The sequence below is a fragment of the Hemicordylus capensis genome, chromosome 3 (genome assembly GCF_027244095.1).
Source record: "Hemicordylus capensis ecotype Gifberg chromosome 3, rHemCap1.1.pri, whole genome shotgun sequence".
In the NCBI taxonomy this organism is placed as follows: domain Eukaryota; kingdom Metazoa; phylum Chordata; class Lepidosauria; order Squamata; family Cordylidae; genus Hemicordylus; species Hemicordylus capensis.
In genome coordinates, this window is record NC_069659.1 from 309728282 (window position 1) to 309746765 (window position 18484).

Consider the following 18484-nt stretch of genomic DNA (forward strand, 5'->3'; position numbering starts at 1 on the left):
ATCAGGCCTGCCTTATAAGTCTGCAGAAGCCCCAGCAGAGATTGCACTGCCACCAGAATGCTGTGCATCATGTTGGTCCTTTCAAACAAGTTTGATTAATCACTGAATGCAAAGTATTATAATCATTCATAATACAGAACAAGGCTTATACAAATGAATATTAAATTAAAATGGATGTTCATGTAAAGCACAAAAGGAGACCAATGTTTTTCAAAAATCTTTGAGCTTTGTTTACATCACACAACCTGATGTATTCCATTTGTTCTGCCATAATTGTCAAATACCAGGCTTTACAGAATGACTCTCATCATGTTAGTAAATCAGACATGCCAATATTGAGCAATTAATGCCTTTGCTGCCACTATAAATTTCTAAACTAGATGAAGATTATCCAAGGCAACTACTTGTTCTAAATATTCCAATGAGATTAAGGAAAGACTATCATTACTGGTGACTGACAATACCTCTTTGCAGAAGGATACAACCTCCTTGCATTTCCACTCTACACAATCGTTCACATGTGATTGTGTACAAAGGGAAAGTGGGATCTGTTGTGCCTGATCCTCACATGTGTATTACATGATCTGAAAGACTTCCCATTAAATGGTGTGTAAGTGATTTAGATAGTGATTTTGTTTTCTATTATGTAGCATTTTGGTTTCAGTGAAGGGTTTGGTTTTTTTAAAGATCATGTTAGCAAAACCTTTTTTGCATCTGAAAAACAGAAACTTTAAAGATGGATGGGCCAGAGTAAATAAAAAGTAACATGGTATTTCTCTCCCCTAGGGTAACTGAAGGAGATTTGGTACTGGGTGTTATCAATATCCTGATGACACCCAGATCTACTTCTCCATACCAACCTCATCAGGAAATGACACATCTTCTCTAAATGCCTGTCGGGAGGCAGTAATGGGATGGATGAGGGATAACAAACTGTATTTGAATCCAAATAAGATGGAGGTACTGGCTGGGGGGAGGGGGTCAGGACCTGAGAGATGGTTTAGATCTGCCTGTTCTGGTTTAGATCTGCCTGTTCTGTTTCACTCCCCATGAAAGATCAGGTACATAGCTTGGGAGTGCTCCTGGACCCAAAGCTCTCCCTGGTTTCTCAGGTTGAGGAGCGCCAGGAGCGCTTTTTTAAAAAAACAAGAATTTTTGCTTTTATTAGTAATAGAAATAGAACTGGTTACATCTCTGAGATTGACTTACTCATACATGAATAAGAGCAATTACTCATCCACAGCAAAGAAAGCAGGGAAAAGGAAAAAAGACTTGTACAGAGTAATAATATTTAAGTATACTTGAATGAATTAAGATAATCTGTAAAAAAAATAGAGGGTACATCTGAAAACTAAATCCAATTGTCAGAGAAAAAATAAACCTTGAGCCTCACACAGAACTCTCACCTTGGCCTCAGTAGAATGATTTAAAACATAAAAATTCAATGGAGAAGAAAATGTTAGTGTTAAAACACAGGTTCTACCAAAAGAAAAAGATATAGATATTGTATATACGAAGCCACATAGCCACCAATATTTTGTAATCAAAATTCCCATCTCGTCCCATACAGGTATGCAAAACGTCACAGTACAGTAAGTGACAGAAATCAGTTAAACCTTCAGCAGTCCTCCTCTTCATTTAACAAACAAAAAACCAAAGAGATAAATGGAGAGATATTCTTTCATGAAGAGATAGACTAACTTCAGCCAAAACTGGTCTCTATAACCCCCCACAGGGAGAATAGGCTATCAAGCTGTGTCACCCAGATCTCTCCCCTTACATATATGTAATCCTTCTCAATTTCCTTCTGATTGTTTGCATCAATCACAACAAGCAGTTCATTCAACAATTACCATTATACAGTTTCCATAACAACTGATGAAAGCCCATAGGAGGAAATGAAAATTTAAAAAGATACTGAAGAGAAAAAAAAATAGGAATGATAAAGGTATATATATTTTTAAAAGTTAAAATTTGATTTTAGTTAGAAGCTAAGGCTATCTAGTTAATTGTTCAAACCAAGACTTAAGAGTACCAAAAAGTCAGACACTGAGCATTCCAAACAAAATATCTCGGTATGTAGTCTTTTTAAAGCTATTATTATCATATAGTAAAATAGTGCCAATAATCTTATGCCTTAAATTTAAAATTCCCTCATTCTTAATATATCTCATCTCCTCTATGAAAAGGAAAAGAGAAACATAAAGAAACAAAGGACAAAAATCTGTGGCAATTCTTTAAGTCATTAAAACTATCGGGTTTATCATACAACATCCCAATTCCTAATTAGGTTGTTATCAATTTTAAATTGTTATATAGAGTCCCCTAACTGAAATTAATTAGGTATAATATTTAATAATACTCAGAGTTAAAACCTATATATTAAACCCTAAATTAGTTACATTAATTAACATTTTTTCCCAGAAAGTTATATAGCAGTTCCTTAAGTCATTGGACCATTCGGGTATATCTTAAAAAATCTCAGTTCCTGAGTAGGTTATTTCAATGCTAAACCCCTATATAGAGTTCCCTAAATCTTAATGGTTAAAAGAAAGAAAAAAAGGAACAATTAACACAGGGGATACATTAAAATACAATAATAAGGTATATTATTTAATTATACTCTGTTAAAATCTCTATGTGAAACCCTAAATAAATCAAATGTCTTAAGAAAAAGAGCCACAAAGGGGGGAGGAGACCTCAAAAGGAAAGGAAAGGAGGAAAAGGGGGGGTGACAAGTTCAGGAGGAATGAAAAGTAAGAGAGGGAAGATAATTCCATTATATTAAAAATATATCAGCAAAGAGAAATAAAATACTGATAGATACACCACTAAAAATATCGGGCTTCTCATTTATCCCAGCACAAAGACAGAAAGAAAGAAAAATGGGTAAACATCTCAGCTGACTCACATAACATAGGGTTAATATCAAATCTTAAAACCAGTGTCCAAGGACACTCTCTCATTAAGGGGGAGACTGAACAGTGCCAGAACTTTTATATGCCTGGGAAGAAAGGCTTATCAAGTTTCTATACAGTAAAATTCCTTCTGTTAGAATCCTTCTGCGCAAATCTCGCCATAACTACCTATCCAAGGACTAGGTAATTCTAATAAAACACACCCAAAAGACATATCGCTAAAGCAAATAAACTTTTAAATAAGATTTAAATACTTAAAAGATCCCTTTTTGTAAAAGCTTCTTAAATTATCCTAAAGAGAAACACCACTTAACAGTCTCCCCCCATGCCAATTTCCACTTCCTGTATTTGGCAAAAAGTGCCATGATTGCAACACCAGAATAAAAAAAATCATCATCACTCCATCTCAGCTGAGTAACAAGTTCAGAAATTCTTCAAAGTAAAGTCAAGATCCCGATACAAAATGCTAATTGACATGAACTGTGATTGAATGGCAGTTCCATCAGTGGTACTGAACTACAAAAGGCCGAGAAGTCCTGATTCCACTAAGACAGATAGAACATAGGAAAACAGTCCTTCTCTTCTTGTGCCAAACAGCCAGTTCTCACCAGTCATTTTCATTTCATTTCCCCAGTCAGAGCTTCAAATGGTTAGTAATAGGAAGATAATTGTCCAGCCATAAAACACTTTGTCAGCGGTGCAAACAGAAGGAACTATAAATCCAGGGAAGATCTTTCTAGATCCTGGCAGGCATGGCAAATCCTCCCTAATGCAGATAAACTGAGTCTTTCCAGTTGGGACTTTGTAAGTAAAACTTAAGTTGGTTAAATGTGTAAATATGTGGCATTACAAAGCAATTTTTAAAAGACCCATTAAAAAGCTGCTTTGCTCTCCAAGCCAATCTTCTTCACCATTCCTCTTCTCCATTGCAGATGTTGTAACAAAATTCACAATCATCTCTGACAGATTATGTGTAGGTTAAAGATCAAAATAGAATAAGTAATTGCTGTAGCCTCCAACATTTTAAAAAGATTCTTCAAAGCAAAACTAAAAGCTGATAGCATTTGAACGCTGATCTCTCTGGTCAAGTCCATAGAAAGATTCAAAAATAGAAAATAGCAGAAAATAAGCAAAAGTTGACAGTAAAAGAAAACCTTAAATCTGACAAACTCACAGCTGTGCCGGGAAGTTCAAGGTGAAGTGGGGGAGGTTTACGAAGGGGGGGGGGAAACCCCCATACTAATCTCCAACAAATGCTATGAGTAGTTTAAAGTTTAAGATTAAAATAAGAAATAAGTAATTGCTGGGATATCAGACATTTTAAAGAAAACTCTTCAGAGCAAAACTGAAAGCTGTTAGCATTGGAATGCTGAGATCTCCAGCAAAGTAAAGATAGCAAAAAAATAAGCAAGAGCTTTCAATGAAGAAGAAAAACGTAGATCTGCCAAACTCACGGCCGTGGACATCTCAGAGATTTATTAGGAAAGATAAGATAAGAGGAATAGAGCAGGTCGTCTGTAAATAGGTGATGAAAAGCCTCTCTTCATTCGGTCCGATGATCGCAGAAAGGTCTCCCCAGATGTTCATCCAGGGTTTCCAGACTTTTTAGGAACTTAGAGTCTTTTAGAGACCCCCTAGACTCCCACCTCTAGGAGGAGGACCAAGCCCCGCACACATACCTACCTCCATCTGGCCAACGGAAGGTGATAAGACCAAACGATTGATGAAAGCCCTGACAGTTGGTTTTAGTCAGGAGTTTTGGTTCCAGATGCCATTTTGCTTCTCCGACCTCTGGGAGCACTTTTTATCAGCTTTGGTTGATAGGTCAGCTACATCCAATTCTAGAGGTGAATGACCTTAAAACTGTGGTACATATGCTGGTAACCTCCAGGCTTGACTACTGTAATGCACTCTACGTGGGGCTGCCTTTGTACATAGTCCAGAAACTACAATGGCTACAGAATGCGGTAGCCAGTTTGGTCTCTGGGACAACACGAAGGGACCACATAACACCGGTTGTAAAAGAACTGCACTGGCTGCCAATATGTTTCTGGGTGAAATACAAAGTGCTGGTTATTACCTATAAAGCCCTTAATGGCTTGGGTCCAAGTTATTTGAGAGAGCGCCTCCTTTGTCATAATCGCTGCCACCTGTTATGATCTCCTGGAGATATCCAGTTACTGTTGCCACTGGCTCTTTTGCTGGTGACCCAGGACCGGGATTTCTCTGTGGCTGCCCAGGGGCTTTGGAATAAGCTCCCGGCTGAAATAAGAGCATCTCCTTCTCTGTCTGTTTTTAGGAAGACCCTCAAGACCCTCGTGTTTTCTCAGGCTTTTAAGTAGAATTAATTTAACAGGTGTTTTTTTAAAAGTTTTAATAATTTTATTCTATTTTTTTATTGACATGTATTTTAATTTGTGACTTTTAAATATTTTAAATTTTGCACACCGGCTAGAGATATACATATCAGGTGGTATAGAAATATGATAGATAGATAGATAACAAACAAACAAACAAACAATTCAAAGCGAGGAATTTGGTTCAGAAATGATGGCAATTTTACTAAAAGGCTTTGGTCAGGCACAAGTGTCCCTTGGTATTAGAGACTACAGAATGAAAAGTAATGGTGTGTAAGAGATTCAGACAATAACATTCTATCCACAAGTTTCTTGTTCCTGTTTCCCCCCTGCTGCAAAAGATCATGTGCAGGCTAAGTGACAAGAGAGCTCCCAATTATAGTATCACTTCTGACCTCCAAGGTCACTCTGTCAACAATCACCTTGCATTAGACGCAACTGGATGTTGTTCTCCCCCTTTTTGATGTGGCGAGTCAATATTAATTTTATTCACTCATTTCTAAAATGTATCGCGTGCCTCTCTGTCCAAAGACACTCAAGGCAATGGAGAATAAAATATGGAACATTAAAAACAATAATAAGACTACAAAATGGAAAATGAACAAAAACAATGCAACAAAACATCAAAAACTACTTTAACAAGAATACTCCTGGTGGAAATGCCTGGATCAATTGATATATAGAAAAAGTCTTAACAGGTCCCTTAAAACTAAGAAGCAAGATAGGCTTGTGGACTCCATAAAGAGGCAATGGTGACACTAAAGAGAAAGTCTTGCCTAGGGCATGCAGATCAGACCTCTGCAAAAGAAGGTAGTGAAGAAAACACTCACCCTCCCATGGGCCCCATTGTTACTCGTGAACATTGTGGAACATAACTAAAGGATGGTGTCTTATGAATGCAGAGTGTTCTTCATGAAAGCTTCCTTTCAGCAGACAGCGACAGCTACTCGGCTACTGGAATTGCTAAACAGCTGTTTATAGCCATTTGTTATGCCAAGCTAGTCCTGCTTTTCCAAAATTTGGACAGGTCCATTCTTTGCTGTTTCAATAAAAGTCAAATTGTTTTGCAAATAATCACTGTGACCCACCCACACATATGCAAGGCAAAACTCCAGCTAATTGGGCAAAAAGGCACCTTTAAGTGGTGTCTCTCTTACATTTAGCAGGGGAGGAAGCCCCTGTTCAGCCCAGCGTCGCATAGCATCTTTCCAGTGGCTGTTGCTGATCTCTCCCTTGTGTTTCTTTTGGACTTGAGATAGGGAAACATTTCTTACTCCTTTTGCTATGTAAATCACACTAAGAACATTTTTGCTAAATAGCAGTATAGATCAAGAATAGCAATAATAAATGATGGATTGATACATGCAGATGTTATCAAGGTCAGTAGCATGAAATGCATTCCATTGGGAAGTGTCTATACAAAAGGCAATCTTAACCATGGTTTCAATCCGACACACACTTACCTGGAGATAAGCTCCACTGAACACATTGGGACTTGCTTCTGAAAAGATATATGTATTATTGCACTGCAAAGCATTTACACTGTAATGAGTTAGTCATGAGGATTGGCTATTCCTTGTTCCTGAGAAATCAGATCAAAGTCTCACTTTTTAGATAATAACCCATAGAGCAGGGCTGCACAACTTAAGCCCTGCAACTGTTGTTGGACTACAACTCCCATTATTCCTAGTGACAGTGACCAGCAGTCAGGGATGTTGATAGTTGTAGTCCAACATCTGCAGGAGAGCCAAAGCGGTGTAGCCTTGCCACAGAAGCAAATACACATTGAAGCAAACTGCTGCATGCATATCCCTAAATGAGGAATCATCTGACCTCTGGATGAGGACCCATGTTTACAGACAAGAATTGTGCATATGGTTCTTCCCCTACTCCATTGGTGGGGCTACTTGCATATGGCCCAGTTGGTAAACTGGAGATGTCACTGATCAACTGAAACACGGAAATGGGTTTAGGCTGGGCTAGAATCCTTAACATCTAGTTTTCCACATGAACAGACATTTTTAGCCTAATTTCCTTTAAGGAAAGTGAGCTTATGGGATCACCCAGCATTCTGTGTGTAAGTGTGTCCATGTGTCCCTATCAACTTTGCAATGCCTGGACTAACATGAACCAAATTGGATACAGTTGTTGGGACACATAGGGATACCTCAATGGTGTAGTTTGTGATGATGTCATCTACCCCAATTCAAGATGCCAGATGTGTGAACTTTTGAGGCACAAGTGGGCTAACTTGTGAACTGCCTACTGATTTGAACCAAATTTGGTACAGTTGTACTGACACATACGGACATCTCAACAGTGTAGTTTGAGACAATGGGATCCACTCTAATTCAAGATGGTGGATGCATGAACATTTGAGGCACAGGTGGGCTAACTTGTGAAGATGGTAATTCTCAATTAAGATTAAAGTGAAAAGAAAGTAGGCAGATTAGTTCTTACCAGAACTTCTTGTTTGTGTATACTGTACTGGAGCATTCAGCCACATAAGCCAGGGGCTCCCAACTTTTAGTCAAAGGCCACTGTGACTGGGAATTATGGGAGTTGTAACCTAACAACATTATGGGACCCAAGGATGGGAACCCCTGACATAAGTCTCCACCTTCAGTCTTTAGTGATGCAGATCAGACACAAGTTTGGCACGTTAATGAGAACTGGACCTTAGTCTTGGTCTATACTACTGTTGCTGTAACATCAACTGGGAATAATAGCTAACAACTCAGGATGAACATGTGACATGTGGCCATGCCATAGGAACATAGGAAACTGCCATATACTGAATCAGACCATTGGTCTATCTAGCTCAGTATTGTCTTCACAGACTGGCAGTGGCTTCTCCAAGGTTGCAGGCAGGAATCTCTCTCAGCCCTATTGTGGAGAAGCCAGGAAGGGAACTTGAAACCTTCTGCTCTTCCCAGAGTGGCTTCATTCCCTGAGGGGAATATCTTGCAGTGCACACACATCAAGTCTCCCATTCAGATGCAACCAGGGCAGACCCTGCTTAGCTATGGGGAGAAGTCATGCTTGCTACCACAAGACCAGCTCTCAGTAGCAGCAACAATTTGCTCATGAGGATAAAGCAAAGGCCTATTTGTTATTAGAAATTGGAAATTGCCTTCAGCAATGTAATTCTGTGAGAATGCTCACTGATGTAAATGAGTGAATCAATTTCATAATAATGAATTTGACAGGCTGTGTTAGGAGGTGGCATGGCAACTGGTCTGTTTAATGTTGTCTTTCAAGTGCATGCTTTCCTATCCTTCCCATCAAAACTCATACTAGATTATCCTTGATATTGAAAGAAAATAGTTTTTTCAAGGTCTGGTGCTTTTCTGGATAAGAAGTAAAGGCCTGTTCTTTAAAATATATTGGTGCAGAATTCCCTTGGATGACATATGGCCTAGGGTTCCCATCTCAAACCCACAAGCAGGGCTGCTGCGTCTTTAACAAACTGCATGGTCAAGAGAAATCCAACTATTAAAACTTTTTCTGGCATGTTGTGATGAGAAAAGCTGCACCTGTTGAATTTTGTTTATTGCTGTGCAATTGGCAAAGGTACTGGAGTCATGCCAGAAAAAGGTTGTGACTCTACACAAACCTCTCACTCTCTGGGTTCCAAATGAGAGTATCGAATCCCATAATGTAGAATAATATGAAAATAAAACCATTGTCATTGGAACATACAGTGAGGGAAATAAGTATTTGATCCCCTGCTGATTTTGTCCGTTTGCCCTCTGACACAGAAATGCCCAGGCTATAATTGGAATGGTAGGTTTATTGTAGCTGTGAGAGACAGAATAACAACAAACAAACCCTCAAAAGCCCAGTGCCCAAAAGTCAGCGATGGATTTGCATTGTAGTGAGGGAAATAAGTATTCGATCCCTTCACAAAAGATGTCTCAGTACTTGGTGGCAAAACCCTTGTTGGCAATCACAGAGGTCAGACGTTTCTTGTAGTTGGCCACCAGGTTTGCACACAACCCAGGAGGGATGTTGTCCCACTCCTCTTTGCAGATCCTCTCCAAGTCAGAAAGGTTTCGAGGCTGATGTTTGGCAACCCGAACCTTCAGCTCCCTCCACAGATTTTCTATGGGATTAAGGTCTGGAGACTGGCTGGGCCACTCCAGGACCTTCATGTGTTTCTTCTTGAACCACTCCTTTGTTGCCTTGGCTGTGTGTTTGGGGTCATTGTCATGCTGGAATACCCATCCACGACCCATTCTCAATGCCCTGGCTGAGGGAAGGAGGTGCTCACCCAAGATCTGACGGTACATGGTCCCGTCCATCGTCCCTTCGATGCGGTGAAGGTGTCCTGTCCCCTTAGCAGAAAAACACCCCCAAAGCATAATGTGTCCACCTCCATGTTTGACGGTGGGGATGGTGTTCTTGGGCTCATAGGCAGCATTCCTCCTCCTCCAAACAAGGCGAGTTGAGTTGATGCCAAAGAGCTCAATTTTGGTCTCATCTGACCACAACACTTTCGCCCAGTTCTCCTCTGGATCATTCAGATGTGCATTGGCAAACTGCAGATGGGCCTGTACATGTGCTGCCTTGAGCAGGGGGACCTTGCGGGCACTGCAAGATTTCAGTCCTTCACGGCGTAGTGTGTTACCAATTGTTTTCTTGGTGACTATGGTTCCAGCTGCCCTGAGATCATTGACAAGTTCCCCCCGTGTAGTTCTGGGCTGCTTTGTCACCGTTCTCATGATCACTGCAACTCCACGAGGTGAGATCTTGCATGGAGCCCCAGACCGAGGGAGATTGACAGTTGTTTTGTGTTTCTTCCATTTGCGAGTTATCGTGCCAACTGTAGTCACCTTCTCACCGAGCTGCTTGGCGATAGTCTTGTAGCCCAGTCCAGCCTTGTGCAGGTCTACAACCTTGTCCCTGACATCCTTCGACAGCTCTTTGGTCTTGGGCATGGTGGTGAGTTTCGAAGCTGAGTGATTGCTTGCTTCTATGGACAGGTGTCTTTTATACAGGTACTGTAACAAGCTGGGATTAGGAGCACTCCCTTACAGAGGGTTTTCCTCATCTCAGCTTGTTACCTGCATATAGTGAAAAGACACCTGGGAGCCTGAAATCTTGCTGGTTGATAGGGGATCGAATACTTATTTCCCTCACTACAATGCAAATCCATCGCTGACTTTTGGGCACTGGGATTTTGAGGGTTTGTTTGTTGTTATTCCGTCTCTCACAGCTACAATAAACCTACCATTCCAATTATAGCCTGGGCATTTCTGTGTCAGAGGGCAAACGGACAAAATCAGCAGGGGATCAAATACTTATTTCCCTCACTGTAGGAACATAGGAAGCTGCCATATACTGAGTCAGACCATAGGTCCATCTAGCTCAGTATTGCCTTCACAGACTGGCAGTGGCTTATCCAAGGTTGCAGGCACGAATCTCTCTCAGCTCTAGCTTGGAGATGCCAGGGACGGAACTTGGAACCTTCTGCTCTTCCCAGAGCGGCTCCATACCTGAAGGGGAAGATCTTAGAATGCTCACACTTCTAGTCTCCCTTTCATTTGCAACCAGGGCAGACCCTGCTTAGCTAAGGGGACAGGTCATGCTTGCTACCACAAAACCAGCTTTTCTCCTCTCTTTCCTCCTCCATTTGTCTTGTCAGTTTTTACTCGGTTTGCCACCCCTATGCTAATCAGAGGGTGATCTTAGTTTACGATTTGCTGACATTGAACAAAAATACAATCTAAAAAACAAACTGAAACTCAGATTGGTCTACAGTAAGTAATGCATCCCAGTGAGGTTCATTCTAAGCTTTGTTTCCTACGGCACAAGCAGTAGGTGCAGCTCACCTCCCTCCATGAGCATCTCTTATTCAGAGAATCAGAGAATATTACAGTCAGAACGGATCTTGAGATCTTCTAGTCCAATCTCCTGCTTAGTGGAGGAAACTGCTACAATCTCCCTGAGAGACAGCCATCCAGCCTCTGCTTCAAAACTTCGAAAGAAAATGCGGAACCCAGAATTTGAAGCAATCTTTGATATGCTGCTTTGAAGTTAAAACCTTATTTAAACGCTTTAAACCAAGGCTGCTGAACTTTGGCCCTCCTGCAGATGTTGGCATACAACTCCCATAATCCCTGGCTATTGGCCACTGTGGCTGGGGATTATGGGAGTTGTAGTCCGAAAACAGCTGGGGGGGGGCTAAATTCAGCAGGCCTGCATTAAACAAACATTTGAAGATCAGTTGCCCAGATACAAACATGGTGAGAGTGCAGCAACTAAAGCTGCACACACACACACACACACACACACACACGGAGGTTGTGTAGCTGCACAGATGCTCACAGTTGTGTGATCCCTTGCGCTCTTGGTCAGCTTGTTCCAGTGTTGCACTTGTGCAAGGAGGACAGCAGAGCTTGATGCCAATGTCTGTTCTTGGACCTTGTGCAAAATCTCCCTGTTGCACTACCATAACACTAATCTGGAATACAAGCTCCCGATATAGCACAACAGCCTTGCGCATATTTACACAAGCACAGTGTTAGCGGGGATGACAAATGCCTTATCACTTTCCTTCCTTTTCTACTTGGTTCCCCTCTGTCACCATTCCCCACCCTTTTCCTGTTCTTTTTTCACTCTTGTTCAGCCTAGATCAATCTGTCATCTCCAGGGATAGATGCTATCCACCACTGCCCAAGGGAGTGGCACTTGACTTGGAAACGTGAATAGCTTCACTACATTTTGTGGAGTGATACAGAGTTAGAAGCAGTGGTGAGCAGGGCAATGAGCTGGTGGTGGGAGGGCAGAAAATGAGCTGCAGGTGTATTATTATTATTATTATTATTACTACTACTACTACATTTATTTCCCGCTCTTTCTCCAAGGAGCCCAGAGCGGTGTACTACATACTTGAGTTTCTCTTTCACAACAACCCTGTGAAGTAGGTTAGGCTGAGAGAGAAGTGACTGGCCCAGAGTCACCCAGCTAGTTTCATAGCTGAATGGGGATTTGAACTCGGGTCTCCCCGGTCCTAGTCCAGCACTCTAACCACTACACCACGCTGGCTCTCTTGATGTATCTTGGTGTATCTCTTGATCTCTCTTCTTACCCCACCCCAGGTGCCTCTCTCACTTCTCGCCCTGCCCTGATGTGTGTAGGCTGGTCATTCTTCTGGTTGGACATTACTGGATGAATGACCAGCCTGCCTGGCTTGTGGCAGGGGGAGAACAGAAAGAGAGGCAGGGCAGGAAGAGATATGGAGAGATGCAGGTGCGGCTCATTCCCCCCCCCCCCCCGCCCCACACACTGCTCATTGGCACTGTCTGCTACTGGTTAGAAGCAGTGGATCCTGAGATGACAGAAAATATATGATCACCTTACACACACACACACACATACACCCGCCCACCCGTTTCTGGATCTTCCTTAAAACTTCACAGAAACATTAATAGAATAAAATAGCTCTGCAAACGGGTAATGAGACTAAGCAGACTCAGTCCCTCTATTGAAGCTCTAGGCCATAAAGATTGAAACTTCAGTTTGCTTAAGTGTTAAGTTCTAGCTCTTAAAAAAAGAGAGAGCAGTCTACTCACTTTTTGTAGCCCCCCCCAAAGGTAGGCTGTTTATTGAATTCAAAGCAAACACAGAATGAATAGGAGAAATAAAGTCACTATCAGAACAATCTATAGGGTGGAGTCTGTAGCTCCTTTCCCATAAGCTGAATGCTTAATATTTAATCCTATAAGTCCTGCTCATACATTACCACACTGGAGCCTGGTAGTTATAAAAGGAAGAAGATCAGCCTGGCTCTCCTTAGCTGTCAAAGCTTCAACAGCTGACCTGAGTCTGTCGTCTTTCCCAACCAGACAATAGAACACTATCTTTTTTGGACACCAACAGGCTTGGGGACATAAGTAATGAGAGGCAGAGGAAGGAAAGAGACTCTGGCCGCAATCTATCCACATATACTTGGCAACAGGTTTCACTGAAGTAAATAAGTTTTACATCTGAGTAAACTTGCATGGGATCAGGCTGCATGCCCATGAATTATGTCCCATCCCGCTTATTTTAATGGTTCTCTGGCCTAATAATTATGTGTGTGTGTGTGTGTGTGTGTGTGTGTGTGAAAATGAACACATTGCTTGGAAAGCAAACAGAAGAACTGCATCACATCTCGAAATAACACCCAACGTGATCCAGACAGCTTCGGGAGGGGGGGGGATATACCCAACTGAGCTGAAGCTTCTGTTTCATGCATTGGCAGGATGAGTTTAAACATGTAATTGAAAGTCTGCATCAGCAGCAGTAGCGTCTCATTGACGTTTTAAGTGGGAGTGTGGGCGTGACAGGAGCATGAAGGCAAGCGGGGCTTGGGCGCCTTCTGACAGCAAATACCAACCCTGGGCTGACGTGACCAGCATTTGGAGGGACATCTGAAGGAAAGGAAGGACTGGTCAAGTGGAAAAAACACTCAAATGCTTTAAAAGTAACCAAGCACAAGAAAATCTCAGTCTGGCAGAGAGTTTTGATGCATAAGAGGAATATCAGGAAATTTGGGCATATGTCTTTAAACCTGGGCAAATATTTATTTGGGCCGGTTCTAATTAACCTTTCACCTGATTGTACATCTTTAGTTGTATCTGACACAACTCCACACCCATGCCATTTTGTGTACATTCAGAAAGATTATTATTGTTGTTGTTGTTTACACAGTCAGACAGGTGTTTTATCCAGTCAGTTAGACAGGTGTTTTACTATTTGACTGGTTTGTTTTATCCAGACATCGAGTCCTTCCCAAGGACCTGGGATGGCTGGATTTAATAATCATTGTTGTTGCTGTCACTATTATAGATATCGTCGCAGAATATAGGCTGTTCCCAGTAAAGCTGCTTTTTGTAATTGGCTGATGTGATTTCTGTGGCCCCTATGGTGTTGAGGTGCTCTTCAAGTTGTTTTGGAATTGCACATAGGGTGCCAATTTCTTCTGGGATTATTTTGGTCGTCTTCTGCCACAGCCTTTCAATTTCAATTTGTAGATCTTTGTATTTGGTGATTTTTTCTATTTCTTTTTCTTCTATTCTGCTATCCCCTGGTTTTGCTGTGTCGATTATTTTCACTTGTTTTTCTTTCTTCTTGACTACAGTTATATCTGGTGTATTGTGTGGCAGATGTTTGTCTGTTTGTAGTCAGAAGTCCCATAATATTTTTGCATCTTCATTTTCTACCACTTTTCCAATTTTATGGTCCCACCAATGTTTGGCTACAGGTAGCCTGTATTTTTTGCAGATGTTCCAGTGTATCATCCCTGCTACCTTGTCATGCCTTTGTTTGTAGTCAGTCTGTGCGATCTTTTTACAACAGCTGATTAGGTGGTCCACTGTTTCAGCTGCTTCTTTACAAAGGTGGCACTTGCTGTTTGTTGTTGTTGATGTTGTTGTTGTTTTTATTTCTTCCATGCCTTCCAGTCAAGCATGGACATATTTGTGTGGCCTATTAAAAATGTAGCAAACAGTAAAACCACTATTACACGTTGCCGCTTTTCCGAGTGAGGAGACGTTCCAGGGCACCTGGGCTTGTTTGTTTTGGAGGAGAGTGAACTGGGCACTGATATGATATAGCATATTTGCTTTATCTGCAAACGAACAAGCCGAGCATATGAGGAGGCAAACAGCAAGCAACACTCCTGGTGAGTGACACCCATATCAGATCTCCAGAGAAAGGCACTTTTGCACCTTATGCTGCATCTGCTCTCTATTTTCCATTTCTCTGCTTCACTCTCTATCTAAATGAAATCTGCAACATTAATGTTTCTTCACAAACACATCAGCCACCTCAATGGCTGCTGTTGAAGACCAGCAGTTTTGGTCAACAGCTGCATATGTGACTGCTTGGGAACACTGTTTGAGTTTCATGCTGAAATTTGAATACAAGTCTCATCTATCTATTGTCTGCGTAGGGAACTGCGTGGGGAACTTTACCACTGCGTAGGGAACTGCGTGGGGATGCGTCTGGATGCCTGCTGGTACTCTTGCAAGGTCCTGTGATGGTTCAAAATGTTGCCTTGGGAGGGAACGGCAGCGAGGGAGGCAGGCGGGAGAGAGGAGGAAGAAGCAAAATTGAAGGGGAATTGGCAGAGTGGGGGGGGGAGGAAGAGAGGAGGAAACCAGACCCATTGCCTTGGGAGGGAAGGGCATCGAAGGCGGCGAGACACCAGGCAGCCTCCATCAAGCTGCCTGACGGGAAGTACGGCTGCTTTGGGAGCAGTGCGGGCGGGAGATAAATAATGGCAGTGGCAAGAAAGCAGAGGAGAATGGGTCAGAAGGCGGGGGGGGGGGGAGAGGAGCTGGGGCAGAAGGGGGCAGGGGGAGAGGAGACTGGGGCAGAAGGGGGCAGTGGGGAGAGGAGACTGGGGCAGAAAGAGCAGGGGGAGAGGAGACTGGGGCAGAAGGGGGCAGTGGGGAGAGGAGACTGGGGCAGAAGGGGGTGGGGAGAGAGGAGCCTGGGGCAAAAGGGGGTGGGGTAGGTGGGCAGACCCCTTGACTGTCAGACCTGTTCTGCTCCCCACTCCTGTCTTCGGTTCATTCAAATGCTCCTTGTTGCTATACCTGTTTGTTGAAACCACAGCAGCAATCTTTTTGTAGCCTAATCCAGCCATTTCCCTTCATGATAGAAATTATGTTAACATTATCAGACCGATTTGTGATGTATTAAAAATGCAACCCCTTCAACATGCAAAATAAGCAAAGGCAACCCTTTTGACAGCTCAGCTAAGCATAGCTGCTGCTCATCCTTCTATTAGAAAGGTCTCTAGCCATGTGCACTTTTTCATTTCTATATTGCAATAAATGTAGGTGGCGGAATTGTTCCCATGCGTGGTAAAGGTGTACTCTGTTATCTGCAGGGTTTCCGTTCCCACCAATTTCCACGGGTAATGAAACCACAGATAACGGGGCATTTAGGCAATGGAAATGGGGGGGGGTTAGGTTCCTGAGGAGGCCAAAAAATGGGTCAAAAGGGGGCTAAAAATGGCAGAAATCGGGGGAAGCCCTACCATGTGCTGCGGGTCCCGAGTTGTCCAGCAATGTCCCACAAATGCCAATTTTTGCCAATTTTTCCGTGAAAAATTGCAGTTTCCCCCCTTTTAAAAACACAAATGGTGGCTGGAAATGACCTTGGAGATCATTTCCAGCCACCCCATAACTCAGATATGCAAAAATTATCCCCTTTCCCACCATCTTTTCAGTGTATACAGAGGTCGGGTGTGAATTGCCTGGCTGTGGATAGGCGGAAATGTGATTGCTGGGACTGCGTGTGCCGAGGTCCACTTGTATTGTTGAACCGTTTGTGTAACAGGTTGCTGTAGCTTTAAGAAGCATTTCCTGGTTGTGAGGTTCTTGGTTATAATGTAAGCTATGATCCAGCAGTTTAGCAGAGAGCTGCCGGTGAGCCTGCTGGTTGTAAGTCATTGTTTTGACCCTTTTTGTTAAGAGACCGAATGCTGTTTACATGTGTATGCTTCTCTACATATTATTTGTAACCTACAGCGAAAACAGAAGGAAGGGATCACATGCAGTGATGTAGTCACACAAATTCAGAACTGCAGGTGCTCTCCATGACACCCCCAATAGCCATACCCACCCTGACAGCCACACCTCATGGCCATGCCCATCCCAATGGACACATCCCAATGGACACACACTATCTATAATTAGATAGATGCAAATTATTGCATCTATCTAAGTGCATTCATCTTACTGCACTTAGACAGATGCAATAATTTGGGGGGTTCTGCTACAAGTCAAGAAAGAGGTAGACTCTAGGGATTGTAACTAAATGAATGACAGGGAATGTCCACTGAAATGCACTGGTCCCTTCCAAATGGGTACATGAATGGATAGAATTTTCTATCCATGGCTATTTGGAAGGAACCAGTGCATCCTAGTAGCACATTTCCACTATATGTTTTCATTAACAACCAAGCACTCCAGCTCACCCGTCTTGTCTTGGAGGCGTCTAGCATTCGTATACACTGAATATCTTACCTGGTCTGTGCTATTTTTCTTATGACCATTTTATCTCTAGCTAGCACCAGCTAGCACATCCTTCTGTCTGCTCTTTACCTGGTTCTACTCTGTCCTCTTCTGGTGTATCAGAAGCATTTATACCCTCACACCTTAAGGGATGGCATTTGCCTAACTGGATACTGTCCAGCTCGGTCCCAGCCCCCATGATGCATAGGTTTTACTGTATTCCCAAATTTTGATTGATTGATTGATTGATTGATTGCATTTCTAGACTGCCCCATCCAAGGCTCTGAGAGATGCACAACACATCCCCCCCCCATTAAAACAAACACTATTTTAAAACACACTGCTTAAAACAATATAAAAACAATTTTAAAACAATTCAGAGCCATTTAAAAACCAATTAAAATACTTAAAAATAATTTTAAAACCTTGGAGGGCCAGGCCAAACAAGTAAGTTATTAGCCATAAATTATAGATATCTGCTGCGAGTGCATTCTATAGGCCAGGAGCAGCTATAGAGAAGGCCCGGCTCCAAGTCGCCACTAGACGTACCCGTGGTAACTGGAGACGGAGCTCTCCAGATGACCTCAACGTGCGATGGGGGTCATACAGAAGAAAGCGCTCTCTAAGGTAGCCTGGACCCAAGCCATTCAGGGCTTTAAAGGTAATAGTCAGCACTTTGTATTTTGCCTGGAAACCTATCGGCAGCCAGTGTAACTATTTTAAGACAGGCATAATATGATCTCTCTGGGTTGCCTTTTGAACTAACTGAAGTTTCCGAACTACCTACAAAGGCAGCCCCATTTAAAGTGCATTGCCGGGGTGGACGAATGCCTAGAAGTATCCAGACCCTCTCTTACAGAAGGGGGGGTTGGCTTTGAAGGAATTGGGTGGGATGTACCTGCCCATTCCCGAGCCAGGGTGTCTCCCCCCCAGTAGGGTGCTGGGTAGGATTTCAGAGTTCTGACCTGCTTCTATTGGCCCGCACTGTTCTTTAAGGGTGATTAATCACCTGGTGTTCCAGTCTGCCATGCTGTGTGTAATAGTTAACAAAGTTGTGGCCCTTTTCCTCTATACTGAGTCTATGTTTTCTTGAGCTGGGGTCTGGGGATAATGTTTTATTTTTGTTTAAAATGTTTTAAATTGTTAGCTGTTTTATTGTTTTAATTTGTTTTAGCTTTTTACTGTTTTATAAGTT